The sequence below is a fragment of the Heloderma suspectum genome, chromosome 5, assembly GCF_057233095.1.
Source record: "Heloderma suspectum isolate Gila_16-S chromosome 5, 16-S_ref, whole genome shotgun sequence".
NCBI lineage: Eukaryota > Metazoa > Chordata > Lepidosauria > Squamata > Helodermatidae > Heloderma > Heloderma suspectum.
The window spans coordinates 196,106,020-196,127,118 of record NC_139462.1 but is presented as its reverse complement, the minus strand read 5'-3'; the positions used below and the strand labels follow the sequence as shown (position 1 = coordinate 196,127,118).

Genomic DNA, 21,099 nt, shown 5'->3' with positions numbered 1-21,099 from the left:
CTTAGGCGTGCAACCTAAATCTACATATGTTTGCATACAAATAAACACAATCTTTTTTGAAGGAAAAAAAGTACACTCCCCTTGTTTCCAGATGATGCACTCGCATGTTACAGCTGGCATCACTGCAGAAGGGGCATTTTTATCCAGTGTGTGAGAGGAGAGCAGTGCCTATTAGAAGATGGCCCCCAGTCCACCCATAGTTTTTGTAGGTTCTTGCACTTAAAATAATTACATTAAAAAGTGTCTGCTGACTGATTAATTGATTGAACGGGTTCTAACTGATTAGTCTAATTAGTAAACAAAATGGTGCAGCTGCAATCAGTACTAATACCTCATCTGCTCTACGGATGTCCCAGGTCTGATTCCAGCAAAATATCAAGCACGACTTACACATTTTTACTGTGGCTAGCACCAAGTGTGCTGCTAGTTTTCTAGGGCAGGTGTGTGTGTGTGTGTGTGTGTGTAGGAACTGCCTCTTCTTTTGCCTAACTATATTATTTATTAATTTCTAATACCTTGAATAAAAAAAGTCATGGTCTTCCCATGACTTGTGACATGGTCAGTCATTCCTAGGACAGACTAGACGTGATGCAGGAGATCTTTGATTAGGGCCTCCTGTGGATTTTGTTTTACTACTTAGATTCACAGGGCAGGTTTGAAGATGGGACATGTTTTCTCTGAGAGGGGGTGTTTAACCATTTGCTCCCATACCCTTGATCGAAAATAAGCTATTTGTCATTACCTCCCCCCAAAGCACACAAAGCTGTTATTAACTGAACAAGTGGTGTGTGTGTGTGTGTGTGTGTGTGTGTGTGTGTACAGGGCATCAGAGAAATCTGCAACTGATTCAGATGAGTTCAGATTTCTATGCATCTGACCTATGGATTCCACAGCAGACCAGCTTTTTCAGAGTTGTGCTGATTCCAAGGACTTGCAGACTTTTTTCTACTTGAGCGGGAGGGGGATTTGAAGAAATTTGCACTTGGGCTAACACACACTACTGGTAATGCACATTAGTGCTAATGCACACTTGCACGAGTGGAATACAAATTCTCGTACATCCCTAAAAAAAATCTAATTCAATCAATGGGCGGACAATGGAATGAAAGACACCTGACAATCAGCCAAACAGAGATGAAACAGATTTAACAAAATCCATACATCCCTAGTAGGGAATGGCAGAGAATTCCACCACGGACTCAAATGAGGCTGGATTCTTTAGAATCCAGCCCCCCGGAGTCTGTGGTGGAACAGAGCACTCCCCTCCGCCACCCCACTAAATTCTCCCCTGATGGACCCTACCTGCCATTGGCCGGTCCAGTCCATCCGCTGCCTTCCGCTGCCCTGGTCTGCAGCCGCAAATGGCGTCCGGCGTAGCGGACGCCATTTGCGTCCCTGCTTTAGCTGTGATAGGGTACATAAATCTTTACGTAGCCTATCACGGCAAAGAGCAGGGATGCAAATGGCATCCGCTACACCATTTGCATCACTACTCTTTTCGTGATAGGCTACGCAAATATTTACGTATCCGCTACGCTGGATGCCATTTGTGGCTGCAGACCGGCAGCAGACGGAAGTCCAGCTGCAGACAGGCCCAGCTGGCGGCTCCGTGGACTCGCCATGGAGCGGAGCTGGCTGGGGAGGATTCCGGGGGGAGGGACGGATCGCCTCCCCACCCCTCGTGGACACCCCAGACTGGAACGGTAAGTGGATTTCGTACACCCCTAATCGTGTGAGTGTGTGTGTGTGTGTGTGTGTGTGAGAGAGAGAGAGAGAGGGGTGGGGGGTGGGGAATGGTATTGCAGATGGTGTCTCGCTTTTTTTTGTCCGACAAACTAGCAGTAGCTTCAAGGAGGTGGTGTGTGTTTTTCACTGGGGACAGGCTATGATAGGTTTACACACAGGAAAGGTTTACACACCCTCTCGCAAAGGGCTGCTTTCCTGATATTGAAAGTAGTTCAACAGCTACTAATTAAGCACAACAAAAAAATGCAAGATCCTAATGTGTGTCATGCCTAGAACGACCCTTTCACACCAGGGTTCTGTGGTACTGTGGCCTAACTTTGGCCAGAACCATGTGAAATGTGACACATATTAAATTGCCCTTTTTAAAATTCCTGTAATATTAGGGCTGATCAAAAGCAACAGGAAGATTCTTATTGAGTCTGTGCATTGGTATCTGGCTGGTTTTGATCTTCATGATACCATCAATCACATCAATAGGACCTGACATGCCTTTAACTGTTGGCTACTGAAGCATGCTTTTGGTTTCTTCTGTTGCATAAGTTGTTATTACTATGGACATCTTCCATGATAAAAATGAGAAAGTGCCATATTTGGTATCCTTCAAAGATTTGGCTATTAAGATATTGCAAGCAACCATATATAGGAAGAACCTTTTCATCTTATCTACTAATGCATGAGAGACTCCTTGTTGTCAGCTAACTTATAAACTTTTTCTTCTTCAGCAGAATGTGCTATGAGCCTGGACTGTGTGTTGATCAGAACATGAACTGTCAGTCCTTGAATTTTGTGCTTTATATTTTGATATATATTAATTCAAATATATGTACTTTGGTTTTTTTAAAAAACCCACCAAAGCAACAGAAAACCATGCTGTTTTTAAAGTGAAAGGTTGCTTCTGAAAAACTGCATTAGGGAACTTTGCAGCATGTTCTTCTAAGTGGATCCACTGATTATGACCCAGTCCATCAAATGTGGGTTGCAGAGCTGACATTTAGGGTTTGGTATCATAGGGTGGCCAGGTGTCCTCTTTTACAGAGGACAGTCCTCTGTTTGAAGGGCTGCCAGAAGACCATCCTCAATTTGAAAGCATCCTCTATTTGAGAGCCAGTGTGGAATAGTGGTTACAGCATAGGACTGGGGCTTGGGAGATCCAGGTTGTAGTCCCCACTCAGCCATAATGCTCACTGGGTGACTTTGGGCCAGTCACTGACTCCCCAGCATAACTTACCTGACAGGGCTGTTGGGCTACATATACCTGTACATATAAATTAGCACACACAAATGTTATGCAAAGCACTATCCTTTTGTCCTCTTTTTTAATGATGCATTTCCTCTTTTTTGGCAATTCATAAGTGGCAACCCTACTGGAAACCTGCCAAGGTCCACCCCCTTGAAGGATGACCCCTGGAGCCTCCTGGCCCTGCTGGCCTTCTTCCAGTAGAAATTGGTGGCTCTGACATCAATGGGGCAGTGAATCCGCTGCAGGTTTCAGCCAGAACTCTAAAGATGCTATCCAGGGTGCTTCACACCTTGGATAGCTCCTTTAGAGTTCCGACTGGTTCTGACTGAAACCTGGAGCGGATTCACTGTCCCATTGACATCAGAACCACCAGCCTCCACTGTCTTCTCCCTGCTGTTGCTGCCCATTCACTGGCCCTATCTGAGCATGCAGGTGGTGACAAGAGTGAGGAGATGGGGCTGCAGTCTCCCTCTGGACAGTTGTGTGGACTGTGGAGTAGGGCTAGTAGAGATTGGGGGACACAGGGGGTATCTTGCCCAACCCCCTAAACATGATACACTGGTGGGGTGTATAATGCTACTGGGCCCTTGAAACACAGTGAAGTAACAGTGGCTGAACCAAGCACACTGTCAGGATTGATTCTGCGCATATGGAGATAGTTAGCAGTTCAGATTCAGAAGTGGAACTGCCAGAACCAGGGGAGGCATCTTCCCGAGCAAGTTCAGATATGGATAGGTGTGCTTCTCAGGATGCTAGCACCCAGATGGCTGGGCCTGAAGCCACCCCCCCTCCCTCCTCCATGAAAACCCAGGAGGAGGCGAGCATGGGGTGTGACCTGAGGGATGGTAGACTGTGGCGCAGAACGAAGCAGGAAAAGTCAGAGGCTGAGCTCAGACTATCGACCCGGTTGGCAATGCAGGAGGGTTGACGTAGGGGAGCATCACTGAAAGGGAGGGGCCTCCATCCTTAGGTTATTCTAGCCAGCAAGTCCTTGTTCAAACTGCTCGCAACACCATAGCTCCCACTTGGATCCCCTGTTGTTATTCCTTTGTAGCCTGAGAGTCTTCGAGGATTTGCATCTGTAATGAACCTGATAGTGAATTAAAGGCGTGAGACTGAAGCCTCTCTTCTTGTGTGTGCATGAGGAAGGTGGGGGCCAAGGGAACATGACACACACTGCTTATAGTCCACTAAGGCTTCGATCTTAGGCACATGTTCCTGGAAATAAACCCCATTGAACATACTGGAACTTGCTTCTGTGTAAACAGGAATAGGATTGCACTGCACATGGGCACTACCAAGTGGCTGAAGAACAGAGGGGTTTGCTCCAAATTGTTGTTTATTTTGTTTAGGGATGGCAGAGAATTCCACCACGGATCTCAGTGAGGCCGAATGCCAGTGCATTCGGCCCCCTGAACTCCATGGCAGAACGAAGCCCCCCCCCCCAGGAAAGGCACGCGAAATAGAGTAACTACCTGGTGCCATTCGCACTGCTTTGCGACTGGCGTCTGCGGCCGCCATTCGCTTTACGATTTTTCCTGTGATAGGCTACATAAATACCATTTGCGTCCCTGCAGAGGCCGTGATAGGCTACATAAATATTTACGTAGCCTATCATGGGGAAAAAAGGGAACGCAAATGGCTGCTACTGTAGCGTAGTTCCCTTTTTTTGCCATGATAGGCTACATAAATATTTACGTAGCCCATCACGGGGAAAAAGAGACACAAATGGTGGCGGCTATGGCAGCCGCCATTTGCATCCCTGCGCAACCCAGCAGTGGCCGGATGTCATTGCGGGTGGCCCCGGCCGGCAGCTCCACAGAGTCACGGCGGAGCACAGCCAGCCAGCGAGGATTTCAGGGGGAGGGACGGAGCGCCTCCCCACCACCGCGGATGTCACGAAACGAAACAGGTAAGTCGTTTCGTACACTGTAGGGATGTACGAAAGTCACTTACCTTTCCGCGGATTATGTTGATGGTGGGGGGGAAGTGTTCCATCCCTCTCCCCGGAATCCTCAATGGGGGGGAGGCGATTCGTTCCTCCCCCCCGGAATCCTCCATGGCCGGCTGTACTCCGCGGAGCAGCCGCCCAGGCCTAGGCCAGAGCCGTCCGCAGCTGGATTTCCGGCCGTGGAGGGCTCTGGGTAAAAAAACAACAAAACAAACCACATACGGAAATGGCGGTGGCTACGGCTGCCGCCATTTGTGTTCCTTATTTTTCGCCGCCTTAGTCTACGTAAATATTTATGTAGACTATGACGGCGAAAATAAAGGGGAATGCAAATAGCGTAGCGGGCGCTATTTGCGTCCCTTTTTGATTCACCGTTTTAGCCTACGTAAATCTTTACATAGGCTAAAACGGTGAATCAAAAAGGGACGCAAATAGCTCCCGCTACGCTATTTGCGATCCCCTTTATTTTTGCTGCCATAGTCTACGTAAATATTTACGTAGACTAAGACAGCCAAAAGTAAAGGGGATCGCAAACAGCGGCGGCCATAGCCGCCGCCATTTTCATATGCAGTTGTTTTTTTGGTTTTTTTACCCAGCCATGATAGGCTACATAAATCTTTACATAGCCTATCACGTCTTGTAAAAAACAAAAACAAAAACAACCTCCAGACTGCAAATTGCGGCAGTGGTGGCAGCCGGTCGGAAGACCAGCCGCCGCAGCCGCCGCTGCTGCCACTGCCGCCACCAGAGCCGCCACCGCCCGGAACATCCGCCCCAGGTAAGTTTCATCCTGGGGGAGATCCGCGGGGAGGCGGGGGGGCAGGCCGTTCTGCCATGGAGTTCGGGGGGCCGAATGCACTGGCATTCGGCCTCACCGAGATCCGTGGCAGAATTCTCTGACATCTCTATTTGTACATCCCTAATTTTGTTTTACCTTGTGAACTTCACTAACACTTTTAGATGGGAAATTGACATTTTAGTTTGAATGCCAGCTCCTGGAAATACAGCTATTTTGTTTGAATAATCTGATGGATTCCTCGTTTGCTTTTTCTGTGAGCCAATGCAGTCTTTCTGAGAAACAAACACTTAGGTCATATATGAATGTGAGGTTTAATCACTGCTGATGACTACGGTATCTTATGTATACACACTTAATATGCAGTTTTCAAAGTGCTTCCTTTAGAGGAACCCCTTTACGTTAATAGGATAACTTGAGAAGTAAGTGATTTGAGGACTGTCATGTAAAACTAAAATGGTGCCCCCCAGTGGCTACAAGTCCCATAATCCCCCAGTCAGCATAGCTGGGATTTATAATCCAAGACAGCTGGAAGGCAGTTGGGGGAAGGCTGCTTTACAGCTTCATTGTATTCTAATTAAGATCAAACACTAAAGTCCTATTATCTATAGCAGAAGGAAGGGGAAAGAGAAGGCACTGAGATGATGAAGGTCAGCTCTGCCGCTTCCACAGAATCACCTCAGTCACTTCAACAGGGTTTCTACCAGAGTAGTGCTCAGTAGGATGCTATGATGTATTTTTAATATTAATGATTTGTTTTTAATATTAACCACTGAGTTTCCCTTATCTGTGGATTAAAACCATTCACTGCAAAAGCATGTTGTGTGACCAAAGCTGCTAGATAAATATAAAAAGGTAAAGGTGTCCCCAACCAGTCGTGTCCGACTCTAGGGTGTGGTGCTCATCTCCATTTCCAAGCCAAAGAGCCAGCGCTGTCCGAAGACACTTCCATGGTCATGTGGCCGGCATGACTGAACACCGAGGTGCATGGAACGCTGTTACCTTTCCCGCCAAAGCGGTACCTATTTATCTACTTGCAATTTCTTGCTTTTGAACTGCTAGGATGGCAGAAGCTGGGACTGAAGACGGGAGCTCACTCCATCACGCAGCACTTGGGTCTTGAACTGCTGTCCTGCCGAAATAGAAAATACTTAGTCACAGTTGAGGTTATGAAATTCCACATTCTAATTAGTGTCATCACTTTCCTACTCTGATAGCTTTTTAATTTTTTTATCATAAAACATAACTTTTTTCTTTTTTCATTAACTGAAAAACCCCTCTTCCTTTACATCGTGCTGTAATTTTTATTGGTGTAATCAATATAAAAAGCAACTGCTAGAACCCTTTAAAAATCATGGCAATCAGTTTTAATGACTTCCACCCCACACACACACCTCACATATTTGATCATTATTTCTTTGGGTTCCCCTTATGTAGAGTCTTTAATTAGACTGCATGCTCTTAAACTTAGTGTTCAGCTAAATTTGCTATTAGTGAGTATGAAAAAATTATCACAGGAGTTTTAACAACTGATGACATTTTTTCTGCACCATTATTAAATCTCACCAATATCTCTAAGTTTGACAAAGCATTCAGAGGTTCAATCCTATGCATGTGTAGACAGAAAAAAAGGACCTACAACTCCCAGCATGCCCCAGCCAGCCAGCTGCAATCCCATAGTACTTAGCTATGGGATTGCAGCTGAATCATGTGATCAGTGCTTGGGGTAGTTGGGTGTAGGTTGTTCTCCCCCACCCCCTGCAGTTGACAAATGCTTTGGATTTGTCCCAGCTGACCAATGTTTTGGAAATCTCTGTGCTGCTATGGAAGTTACATGAGTAGCTCTGGGCAAGTTGTTGACTCATTGCCTAACCTATTTAACAGGCCTGCTGATGGTGCCAAAACTCTACTCTGAGGACCACACTAGCTGCTAGCAGGCAGTCCCAATCCGTATCAGGACCCTGGTGGGGGGATAGGGGTTTTTAATCCTTTGCCCTCTGTTCTGGTCTTAATCCATATTGGGGGGGGGGTGTGCACCTCTTATTTCCATTGGAAAAAAAGCTTCCATTACCAGTAATTTTCTTCTCATTCAGATAGCAAGGACTTGGCCTCCAACCTGGATCACAGTCAGGAGGGGAACACATGCTTGAAGTGGTGCTCAGAAGGAAGTGGATAGCTGAGATGTAGGCTGGTTCCATCCGCCAGCTGGAGTGATTCCCCAGCTCTGAAACACCTCCTTATATCCTCCAGGAACAGGATTTGCTTGGCCCTACCTTTAATTTTAAATCAAATCAGCAACTCTCACTTTTCATGCAAATGATCTCTCACATACTTGAGAGTATATATATTATATCCAAGGGCTTAATTGCATTTACACATGGTCTAGGTTGCGTGGTAGCCACCTGCCTCACCAAAGGAAGTGAGGTAGGTGGCTACCAGGAAGAGGGTCTTTTCTGCTGTGGCGCTCCAGCTGTGGAACGAGCTCCCTAGAGAGGTTCGCCTAGCGCCTGTACTCCTTCTGGCACTAGGTGAAGATCTTTTTATTCTCTCAGTACTTTAGCATTTTTAGCTTCCTAGTCTTTTAGCTCTGGTGTTTAAAATCTGTATTTTAAATCTCTGCATTGCTGCTAGGTTTTATTCTGGTTGTACTGTTACATTGTGGATTTAAGCTTTCATATTTTATATTGTTTTATGCTGCACTCTATGGTTTTAATTTTTGTGGACTGCCCAGAGAGCTTCAGCTATTGGGCATATAGAAATGAAATAAATAAATATTTTTTTAAAATAGGTTGGCTCTTTGCAATAAGAATACTAATTTGCCACATCAAGGCTGTCCCAGACTCAATTAAGATACATTCCTGTGCATGCTTGGACAGAAAAAGGCTGACAATTTCTAGCATTCTCTAGCCAGCATGGGTGGCTTAGGCATGCTGGGAGTTGTAGGACGTTTTTCTGTCTAAACGTGGACAGGATTGTGCCCCTTAAGGTGCAATCCTACGCATATTTAGACAGAAAAAAGTCCTACAACTCCCAACATGGCTAGCTGGGGCATACTGGGAGTTGTACAACTTTTTCTGTCTCATCGTGCATGGGATTACACCTTAAACTGCGGGAAAGTTCTCAACTTGGCATCCCGGAGATATATTCCTGAGACTGCTTAGCTGTGATGTGAGACATGGTCATACATTTTTCCATGAACAAGCAACATTGTGCATGTCTTTCTTGAGAGCTACAAATGGAGTGAGTTTTATTCTCTGGAGAACTGATGATCCTTCCACCTCGGTGAACGAAGGTGCAGGAAAGGCAACCAATGCACAAGGTCATGGCACTGTAACATGGGGGTTTAGGAAGACAAACAGTGGAGTTACAGTCTCTGAAAACTAAGTGGGCGATGTGCTTTGAATGCAAGGCAGGAATGGAGGATTTTTAAAGATTTCAGAAATAGCTATGCATGCAATATTTACCAATAGTGGCACATTCAGAAAACAAGTGATTAAACATAGGAATAAAAGGGGAAATTGCCCTTAGACATTAGACCTTTCCTTGAGGATTTGTTACTGCCCCAAATGGCTAGTCATACAGGGCACAGCAAAACAAATAAGTAGCTGGTTTCTTCTGCACAAAGGTCACTGTTGTAATGGAAGAAAATGTGAAGGGAGGAAATTCATACGCTGTGCTATTCCCCAAAAAGAAAGCTGAACGTTTGTAAATGCTTGGGGAGAACCACTGCTCTTTCTGATAGAGTGCAGGATATGTTATATAATGCTCCACGCTTTTGTAAGTCTATCTGTTGTCCATCTTTTCTCCTGGACCATTTTGCCAGTGCAAATGGAAAATGCTTTTGGGGATATGGTAACTCTTTCCCCTGGAAGAGAACGAGCACCCCCCCCACACACACACACACACAGACCCCTACACACACATAGCTTTTCCCCTAGGAATTTCAAAGAGTAACACTGCTTTCCCATGCTTTAGAGAAACATCATGGCTTTTGTGCAGGCGTTACTAAAATCTCCAGCCACTTCTCAGACCTATTTGCATGCTTAGCAACCAACACATCTCACACTAAAGACCCATGGTGTGATAGAGCCAGGGCTCATAGGGAAGCAGTGCTGGCACTTTTTTTAGTAGAAAGGATACTGACGTCATCTGCCACCCCCATCAGAATTCCATGTACCCTTTGGGCTTAGCTGCAATTATGTTGTATATTGGTCTTTATATTGTATTTTGTATATTTCTTATATAAACTGCTTAGAGATCTTATGAGATCAAATGGTATATAAGTATTTTAAATACATAAATAAATCCTCAGAGTAGCTGGGGGAGAATGAATTCTCCCACCAGCAATATATTGTTCCCTGTTGTGATGCAAAGAAATCTGGGTTGGCTTAGTCTTGAATAGGCAGTTAACACATGTCAAGGGTGTCCAGTTGGGGCTTGAAGCTTTCTTGCCAGCTCGCCCCCCACCCCCCAGGCCCCGGTCTGTGGATCCCTGTGCTTGCCCAACTTGGTGCGTGCCGAGTTGGGCAAGCGTGGGGATCCCCAGTCCCTCACTGAGATGCCAACTTGTGTCAAAATGGAGGCTCGGCCTTTTACGGAAGGGCTGATTTTGTGCAAATGGCAGCTGTAAAGAGCCCACTTATGCAAAATTACAGGTGTAAATGGTCTATTTAGGTCTATTTACACAAAATGTCAGCTCAGTGAGGGAGTGGGAGGCTGCGCTGTGCACCGGACACCCACGGACCACCCAGTGGCTTGCCATGCACAGCAAGGAGGATCATGCTGCCAGTACAGGGCTGGCAAGCCGTGCGTGAGGCTGCATGAGGCGAGTTTGCCCATCCCTAGTTAAGACCCACTAGCTTTACAAATGACCTGCTCCTTGTGGAGATGAAAACAGTTAGAATACGTTTTTTTTATATAGATCAATCCAGCTGCCTGAATTTTTGGACTCTCCTCGTGGGCTCTCATGATGAGCGGCTGCACTTCCAAATTTGCCACAACACCACGTTAAAGACAGAGGCAAAGGTCGCCAGGCTGAATGTAGCAACAGGGATGGGCTACCTCCCTGAATAGTCATGAAGGAAAGATGGGAAGGAGGGAGCTGCACTAAATCTGCAGAGAAAGCAGCAGAGAGAGATGACAGTCCTGATGAGCTCAGAGAGGGTGGAAGCTGTTGGCAAGGGAAATGAAGGTGGGACAAAGTGACCTGGGAAGGCATGCTAGGCCTACAAACCACCTTTAGGGCTACATTTCCGCCTCATCCATTTCTGACCATTTATATGGGTTTGGGTGGGCATGTCACTATCCTGCAAATGAAATTATTTTCTCCAAAACTTAACTTAGTGAAAAGAAATACGTAATTGATATGTAATATGACACATTTCATGGGAACCTTTTGGGTTTGTAGGCCTAATTTTCTCCCCCTTATTCCTATACTCTACAGGGCTGGCATCAAAGGTGAGCATAGTCAGTCACCCACCAAGGGCCATGCCCCAGAAGGGGCCTGTTGACAAAAGGCCTCTGGACATGCTCCTCCTCTTCACCATAGCAACCTACTTGTTCACCTGTTTCTTGCCGTGGCTGAGGTAATGATGGTGGAGGTAAGGAGGAGCAGTAGATGCCACTGCCACTGGCTCTCAGCCTGCCAAACAAGCGAGTGGTAGCAAGGTTGGGAAAGAGGATGAGGAGCAATAGCAGCTGGTGGCAATGGTGGTGAGAAGGTAGACACACTGAGGGAGTGGGCCCATTGAGGGTGTCTTGCCCAAGGGTCCTCAGAAACCTGGAGCCAGTGCCAATGCTCTGGTACAAACCAGTGAAGTCCCATTTCAGTTTTATGCATGCGGCAAGTCTCCAGTGCCAAAAGTGGTTTTGCTTCATGGATCCATCCTTCCCACGTCACTGGGCGTATTCCTGTAATAGTGCATATATTTGAATTCCATATATGCTTTTTCTACTTCCTTTCTTAAATTTAATCTAGCAGTAGATGCCTTATCTTGCATGCCAAGTAGCTGAGATTTGGGAAATCAATGTAAGCCCCTTAAGGGCAGTTTATTGAAACTGCTGTCAAGGGTACGTTGCCTTTGAAGAGAGTAGCCCAAGCCTTATCATAGTTACTGAAAATTCACAGTGTTGTTCTCATTCTTTGCTTTTGTGTTTTACCATCTTATATCCCCAGCATCATCTCCCTTGTTCAACTGTGTCAAACCTGGCTTTGGAGTGGCTCTAAGTTTGCCGTCCTTTCAGTCAGCATTTCCATATGCTGAAAGGGGAAGGTTTATTGCGAAAATAATTTGTGAAGCTATAAATGCAACCTTTGGGTGATACGGCCTGTGATGAATGCAATCATCACCATTTCCAAGGGAAAGCCCAATTCCTTTGAAAACTTCATTAACAGGGCAAACAGTCATTATAATTTATAAACTAAATGCATCCTGTGGTGTTTTGTGAATAAAAATATTCACGCTTTTGTGTTTTAGCACAGAGGGGTGTCATTCCTGATCAGGAAAGCCTATGTGAACTTATATGGTATGCCAATGGAATGAACAGTTAATTTTTTCCTCCAGTTCAATATTGCTATAGCTCAAGGTTCTCTGTTGGTGCAATGATTGCAATCAGATATGCTGCAATTCATATTAAAAAGCCATTTAATTTATACTTGCTGGCATTCTTTTATGACTGTTGTTTCAGCATTGACCTTGTGACCTGTACTATATTAGTTTTATTCAGGAATGTAGTTAGTAAGATAGGTTAGTGTAAGAAGCTAGGGGAAAAGGATATTAGCAAACAAACAAAAATACTGCAATTTCCTAAGCTCAAGATGTTCTTCAAGAACGTTTCAAAATATAAAGTAAGATCTCTGAATGGCTAATCTTGCTAGTGCTACTGTTTATAGTCTGCTCTGTAGGTTGGGGGAAAATGACACAAGTTGAGATTGTAAAGGTTCCCCAGACACACCTTACATCACAGAATGTGCACAGAATTAGACTTACAACATAGTCCTCTCACGACATTGTTGTCTTCTGTTACCCACATTTTCAGCCTTTTACCACTTAGCGCTTTTTTTCTGGAAGGAAAAAAAAAAATGATGTGAGGCATAAAATATTCCCAGAATCTATTGATTTTGCCACTGGGGTGTCCTTATGCCTCTGCCAATTCTCTCACACCCTGCCAGTTCCTGTCTGCAAGTGGCACCCACTGCTCGTGGAATGAAGACTTAGCACTTCTGGGCAACTTGTTTCTGGAACAGGGCAAGTCGATGGAGCTCACATCAGGGAGCTCCGCTGACCTGTCCCAGTTGAGAAACAAGAATTTTGCTTTCCCTGGGAAGCACTAAATCTCTGTTGCACAAGCAATGGGTCCCACTCGCTCAATGGAATCAGCAGGATTCCGCTCATGCAACAGAATCTGTGGGTCACAAGAGAATCGGCAGGGGGTGGAAGTGGCCCCATTGCCCACCACTGCCCATCACGAGTTAGCGCCTGGGCAGCAGACTAAACAGGCAGGAACACAGGTCACCTGGTCACAGTCTTCTCTACTGTTGCGTGATGTATCATATTTCTATTTAAATAATTCTTTCTAAATTTGCAGATATACATATACATTTCCATATGCAAATGTTATGCAAATCACTGTCCTCTTATTCCTTTTGTTTGGTAATGCATTTCCTCTGTTTTGATGAATTGTAAGTGGCCACCCTGCTAAAAGGAGTAGCCTTATGCTTATCAATGACTCCTTGACATTTGGGCAGGGGAGGAAACATAGGCATACAGCGGTTAATTGGCAAGGTAAGTAATAATCCTTTGATTACAGTAGCTAAAGGCTGTTCTTTAAAGGATTTGACTTGTCACATTTAATGCTGTTTAATCTTTGTCGGCATTTCATTTCATTAGGCTGGCTTTCTCATGCTGATGACTCTGTCCTGTCGTTGTTCCGATTCTGTTAATGGCTTGCCTACACACTACAGAGATCTAGCAGAACATATAATATGGGCATATTTATAATCTTGGGGGACGTTGATTGCTTTTAGCAATCAGCTTTTCTGGGGTTTAACATGGTACATTATTGCAAATGTGGTAAGGTATTTTGCACTCCCTTGTCTACTAGGCACCCTGAGCAAAGCTTGTCTTAATCTTCCATGACTTAATCTACCTAGAAAATACAACAGACAGTTGGCAAGGGAGCCAGCAAAGGGTTCATGATAATTTCGGTGCTGCTCTTCGGAAATAGTTTGACTTTGCTTCTAAAAATCGAAGTGTCTGAGCTGCAGTTTTATATTTAAAAAATGATACAGGTATTTAAAATCTATTTATCAGTTATTAGAGGGAGGAATTCACAGCGGATATGTTTAAAAATGTATTGCATTATTTGTATGGCTCAAATAGACACAAAGGAAGGCTGTAGGCCTTTTCTCAGTCAGGCATTGTCTGAGATGTTGGTTATAATGTTAAAGATAATTCAAAACAGTATACCAGATCTTATTTCAGTAACTATATCACATAGTAGATGTTGCATAGGTTTTGTAATTTCAGTGACATGCTGCAGAGATAATGTGTATTCACTGAATGAATAGTGCAGAATATTATTTCTTGATTTTCATTAAAGCAGTTGGTTAAACTACTGTGGATAACCTAATATAACACAATACATTTATGTGATGTATATTCAGTTGCAGTATCTGGTCAGGCCTGTATATATCAGGGTAAAAGAATGGAGAGTTGAAGCTATCAGAATAAAAGTATTACTTTTTCAATATGCTAGACTACCATGTACCGCATGTTTGCAACTCTTATGCTCAATTCAGAGATCATACCAAGCCAGTATTAAGGATGCTTACGGTGCAATTCTTTCCATGTTATCAAGAAGTAAGTCCCATTGAGGTCAGTGGGGCTTACTCCCAAGTAACAGCGTATAAGACTGCAGCCTCAACTTGGATTTGATGTGGTGTCTGCATTGACAAATCATGTTTTGTAATTGGTTGGCAAATTAAAACCAGAAATCATGATTTGAAGTAGGTCTTCTAACTGTGGTTTGTTCTGTTGTGTCTTGTAATGTCGGAATGGCTAACCCATAGTTACTATTTATTGCTCCACCTCCTGAAGCTACTGTGCCATGGAGAGGGGACCATAGAAATGGGAATGAAATGAACTTATGAATATATGAAGCTAAGTGCTAGGAGGATGGTAAAGGCAATCAGAGAAGCACTTCTAAACTTTGTCTTGGCATGTGGAAGCTCAGACTGTAGTTTGGCTTCTGAGTCATGCTGTGGTACAAAGTCTGAACTGAGCTGTCCTTCATCATATTTGAAGAGCTAGACAATGAGGCATGTGCTATATTTTTAATTGTGTTTCCCTCCTGACCTGGGAGAATGCTGATATTTATTTGTGTGTTTGTTTATTTGTTTTATTTAAACTACTTATAATCCTAAGACCTCCAAGTGGTTTACAGCAAAAATACATGTAATACAATATAAAAACAATGTAAGGTAAAGCCTGAGTAAACAGATACATCTGCCTGAGACATTAAAGCTCACCACAGTTTCCACCTCTCTCAAACTATATATGGGAGAGCATTCCAGAAGGTGGGTGCCACCACTGAGAAAGCTTATGTGCCATTACCTGGAGACACACTGCTAGTCATGGGATTACTAATATGGCATCCTTGAAAGATCTTGAGAATCGAATTGGCATATATAGGAGAAAGCGGTCAGCTAGATATCCAAGGCCAGATCTACACCTTGTGTCGTATCAATACAATCCCATCATGGTGACACTATATCCCTCTTGAGCATTTATATACCTTGTAGCACACCCAATCACATCTGTTGTAGTATTTTGGATAATACTGAATAAAAAGCAGGATATAACACTAGAAAAGCGCTATAAGGTAGAGCTATGCACAAATGGCCTCTCAAAATTTACCAGCTTATTTGTGGGCAGAGAAATTGGAGGGACAATTTCACCAAATTTCTCCTAGGGGAGGAGAAATTCTCCAACAGTTTCTCACAGATAGGGCTCACTATTGGCAGGGGTTGTAGCACAGTGTCTTTCTTTTTTCCTAAGGGTTTTTGGCTTCTTGCACTGTGCCTGCAAGTGGTAACAGTATCAACTGTATTGAGGCTTCCACCTTTTTGAGGCAGAATTTTGAATTCCTTTTGGTGGGAAGGCCTGGCGTGCTATGGTCCATGGGGTCATGAAGAGTCGGACACGACTGAATGACTGAACAACAACAAAATCACTGTGAGGAGGCTGAGAGTGCTGTGTGGGGTTTCTCTCTCTATTACACATCTTTCCATTGCTCTGCAGCCTCCCAGGCCACCTGCACTTCATGAACTGAAAAAGCCCAGTGGGAGGAATTGCCTCATGATGTCTTCCTCCTGATGGCTTTAACTGAAGTGCGGGAAGCCGAGGAGGCTACAGGGTGCCACAGAGATTATTGTACAGTGATAGACAGGACACTAAGGCACACTCCTCAGCCACCTCATAAGTAAGGTAAGTACAAAAACCCCAAACGCAAACCATGAGAATTTCTCCGAAATTTCTCCTCCTTTGAATTTCTTTTCAAAAGCAATTTCTTTTCCATCAAATTGAATGAGAATGATTGAAAAAAATGTGGGAGAAATGCATGGCACAGCACTAGTATAAGGAATGTGTAACGTGCCCCAACAGTTAATCAGCGCACTTCAATCCCAATAAAAAGCACTGCTGTAGATCTAGCCCTGGTCCTGAGTTCTTTAGGCTTTGAAAGTCAGCAACAAAACCTCAAACATGGCTCAGTAGTTAATAGGCAGCCAGTGCAGTTATTTTAATACAGGTGTGATTCCAGCTGCAGCATTCTGCACTAGCTATCCAACTCTCTGTTTTATATATATCCAATTCTCATTTTTATTTTTCTCTTTGTAGGAATCATTCAGAAATGATCTGCCCTTTTCAAAGTATTGCCATAGTAGTATTTATTGTCTCAAAATGACATGACTGATATTGAAAAGGAGTTATGCGTGTGCTGTGTGATAAATAGGCAGTGTACTGGGAATGTCATCTGCATTGCGGAATATACAGAAACATCTAAGCAATAATTCATCAAATGAAGCTTGTTTCATTTCAAAAAAAGGGGACAAAACCGAAAACCCCAAACATGCTGGCCTATTGCATGTAGGTTTCCAAATAGAAGTCTCACTGAGTTCAGTAGAGCTTACTCTCAAACAGAGATGCACAGGGGGGCAGAACGCAGCATGTAGATGGACTCTGAAAGCACTGGGAAGAGTAGCCACTCCTCCCACTACTAGCAAAGTCCCCTACCACATGCCTCCCCTCTGTTATCTCCAATATGTGACTGAAGATACAGTGTAGATTCCTCCAGGGGGCAAGGCTTGGAGGAATCCAAGGAGGCTCTGTGGGCTGGATGGGGATCATCCGCAGACCAGATGAGGCCCATGGGCTGGAGGTTCTCTATCCCTGTTTTATAACTTAGCATGTAAAATCATACTATTGGCCATATTAATGACATTTACAGAGCAATCCTATGCAAGTTTATTTAGAAGTAAGCCCACTCATGAAATGGCGGAGGCTTGGCTAGCTGGCATTCAAAGTAAGGCTCAGGAGACATCTTCCCCAGCCTCATGAGCTGGGAACTTTTCAATTATTATTGTACTTCGGATTTGTTTGGGTTACAAGATCCAGGCAGTATGCCAGTCCAGAGGACTGTTTACATACATCCCCCCTTTTTTCTCTCTTTTTCTTACTTCCTCTTTTTTTTTACATTAGACATGATATACTGTATAATAAAATTCCTGTTTGTGTGTGTATAGATATGTATACATTCATATATAGATTTAGAAATGACACTATCTAAAATATAGATAGCATAAAATTTATTAGTGATTTGTTATTATTACTGATCCTTTTTAATTTCCTTCCTTTTTATTATTATTACTATCATTATTATGAGACTTTGATTAGTAATATTTTTGGCTGGTTAAATTGTTAAGCTTTACTATTATATGTTAACTGAAGGGCAATATATGGTTATTGGAAATTAATTGTAGGCTTGCTCCCTTGCTACTATAAGACTGATGATATGATATTGAAATGTAAGGTTGATTATTTATGCTGTACTGAATTATAATATTGGCAATGTTATAGGTATAACTTTTAAGTAGAATGATATTTGAAGTTTGTGCGTAATGGAGTTTAAATTTAATCCTTTTAAGTAACTTTTTATATTTTTTTCTTTTTCTTTCTTGCTTTCTTCTTCCTTTTCCTTCTTCTGTCCCCCCCCCCACTTTTTTTTCATTATTACTGGGTCCTCCTAAGAATACTGTATTGTTGGAAACTGTAGATAATGACTAGGTTGTTGGTACTGTTTATTTCATTTATAAAGATAAAAAATAGAATAAAAAGTATTTTTTTAAAAAAAGAAAGAAGTAAACCCACTTTGTTTAGTGGAGCTTATTCCCAGTTAAGCACAGATTGCAGCCTGAAAAAAATACACACATTTGTTTTGTACAAGCATTGTAAATATACCCAACCCGGGCTGGCCCAAGGCTAGGAATGGCAGAGAAATCCGCCACAGACTCCAATGAGGCCAGATTCGTTAGAATCCATCCCCTCGCCGGAGTCCGTGACGGAACGGACTACCCCCCCTGCCACCCCCAGAAATCCCCCCAGGACGGACCCTACCTGCTGCCGGCTGGTCCGGGTCTGTCCGCTGCTACCGTTCATCCGCTGCCCCAGACTGCGGCCACAAATGGCATCCGGTGTAGGGGACGCCATTTGCGTCCCTGCTCTTTTCGGTGATAGGCTACGTAAATATTTACGTAGCCTATCACGGCAAAGAGCAGGGATGCAGATGGTGTCCCGGACACCATTTGTGGCCGCAGCCTGGCAGTGGATGGAAGTCCGGCTGCAGGTGGCCCGACTGGCGGCTCCGCGGAGTCGCTGTGGAGCAGAGCCAGCCAGGCAGGATTCCGGGGGGAGGGACAGATCACCTCCCCCCCCCCCGCTGCGGATGCCCAGACCGGACTGGGGTGAGTATTCCATACACCCATACCCAAGTCATTTTGCTGCTTTCCATTCCATATACAGAAGCTGAACAGATCGGAGGATCAAAGGCTTGCAGGACAGGCAATATGGGACACACAGCTCTGTCCTTCAAGATCTTGCCGTGCACGTTCTCCATTCCCCAACATATGCTTCTGAGGTGGACACCTCACTCTGCCCAACAGTAAGGCCAGCTCTGCACACAATAGAGTGCAGGCTGGAGGCTCTGATTTCAGTGGGGCTGTGAATCCATTCTGGGTTTCAGTCAGAGCCAGCCAGAAGTCTTAAGGAGATATCCAAGGTGCTGGACCTATTTTGGAGACAGGGCACCTTGGATATCTCCTTTAGAGTTCTGGCTGGTTCTGTCTGAAACCCAAAATGGATTCACAGCCCCACCAAAATTGGAGCCACCAGCTTCCACTGCCACACTACAAGGCAGAGTGGGTGGGGAGCTGCAGATTGCTGTACCCTGTGCTACCTAAGCATATGCATCTTGGTTTTTCCATCTGAGAAGTAAGAAAATGTAAATGCTGAAAACAGAAAGCACATATTTTGTAGTAAACAAAAGGAGGTATATTATTTAGACAGAAAGGTTCTCATCCAGGCCCTGTATGTTTATCTCATGACTATGGCAGCAGCCTCCAGAGTCAGGGGTGGGAAACCTGTGGCCCTCCAGATGTTTTGGCCTAAAACATTGGCCCTTTTCCACATATCCCATGCTGAGGATGCATCTTGGATTTGAGTTTTGTATATGTCTCCAGTATACAGGGGAATTATAATTCTCCCAATGCTGTAGGTTGCCTTCGATAAAAATATTCACACTACACATCTTGAGTAACACCTTGTCTTAAAAAGCATTTCACTCGTTCCGAAAGAGGAAATATTTCATAGAAGGTGGGTTTTTTTCAATAGGCTCCAGAATTTCCAATTTTTTAATTGAAAAACAAAAATGGGGTGGGGAATGGTCTTCAGAAAAAAACAGGGGGAAATAGTTTGTTCCAGATCTTTGTTCCCTGGGTTTTGGGGAGGGCCTTCACATCTCTATATACCACTCTGGATGCCTTGGATAATGGTGAGATAAAAATGTAATTAATAAATCGGAATTTTAGAGCCGATTCTATTAGGTGCTGTCTTAGAACTGGGGCTAATATGACCAGGCTGGAAGATCAGTGTTTCATTCCTGAAAAACATTAAAGTACACATACATTGGCTGTGATCCTACACATACATACTTAGAAGAAAATTCTACTGGGATACTGAGGCTTACTTCCAAGTAAAATATGCTGATGATCAGAGTGTCTCTCATAACTTATCGGAGATGTTTGTTGTTTACTGACATATATTTACAAATATTCTTTTCCTTTTTAATATCATTTAATCCTCTTTGAGATTACTTAGCACTAAATCCATTTTCGGTTTAAATCGACAGCTGTTTGTACAGATATTTCTATACAGACAGGATTAGGTGTTGTATTCTAGTGCTGGCTTGAGAATTTCATAATGAAATTCCACTTCAGAACATGACTTAAAGCATCTTGAAGTTTTGCTGCATTTATCATTGGGATACATTTCAAATAATATACAAAGGGATTTTTTTCTTTCTTTCTAGCTTCAAGTACAGACATTATTGAACAGTTTCTGGCAAACCAGGAATACAGAGCAACAGTTTACATTAGCCACACAGAAGCTGTCCATGTTGAATCATCTCTAGGAATTTAGTGGAGACAGGCAAACCATCAGTGACTCTCCCCCTCACCAGCCCTCACTGAGAGTCCAGCCAGATTACTCGTGTAACATTCAAATTCTTTCAGAAAAAAAATCACCTTCTAGCACTCATGGTTTGTAACTAAAAGGTAGCTTCACCATTCCTTATAATAATGCCATTCTCTATTTAGCATTGCTAGCTGGGGATAAAACTACATGTTATGTTTACTTGTATGAATTTCTAATCTTGGAAATAGGAGGGTTCAGAAAGCTCTGAGCAGGGCCCAACCCCCTCTGAATTTCACCTCAGCTCATAGTGGCTTACAGGTTGGGTGGCCACATATGAATCACAGAAAAAGAGAAAATGTATCACTGAAAAAGAGAATAAAAGAAGAGACACCTTTGCATAAAAGTTGCATATGCTAATTTATATGAGTAGATGCAAATTGAGAAATAAACATTATAATTGAAATAGAAGTACATCACATCTCACTTGTAGTGAGGAAGACTGTGACCAGGTAACCTGTGTGTCTCCTGTCCAGGCGCTAATTGTTCTTATGGTGCCTTACCTTTTGAGGGCACCATTACCCACAGAGGCCCATTTGTCAGGCATGCTTTCTCCTGAGTT

General features: G+C 43.7%; 1 protein-coding gene across 1 annotated transcript in view; it reads left to right on the top strand.

Moving 5' to 3' along the window:
- Positions 1–21,099, top strand: part of ZNF804B (zinc finger protein 804B) — a 366,196-nt gene that overhangs the window by 232,631 nt on the left and 112,466 nt on the right. The gene's annotated exons all lie outside the window — the stretch shown is intronic.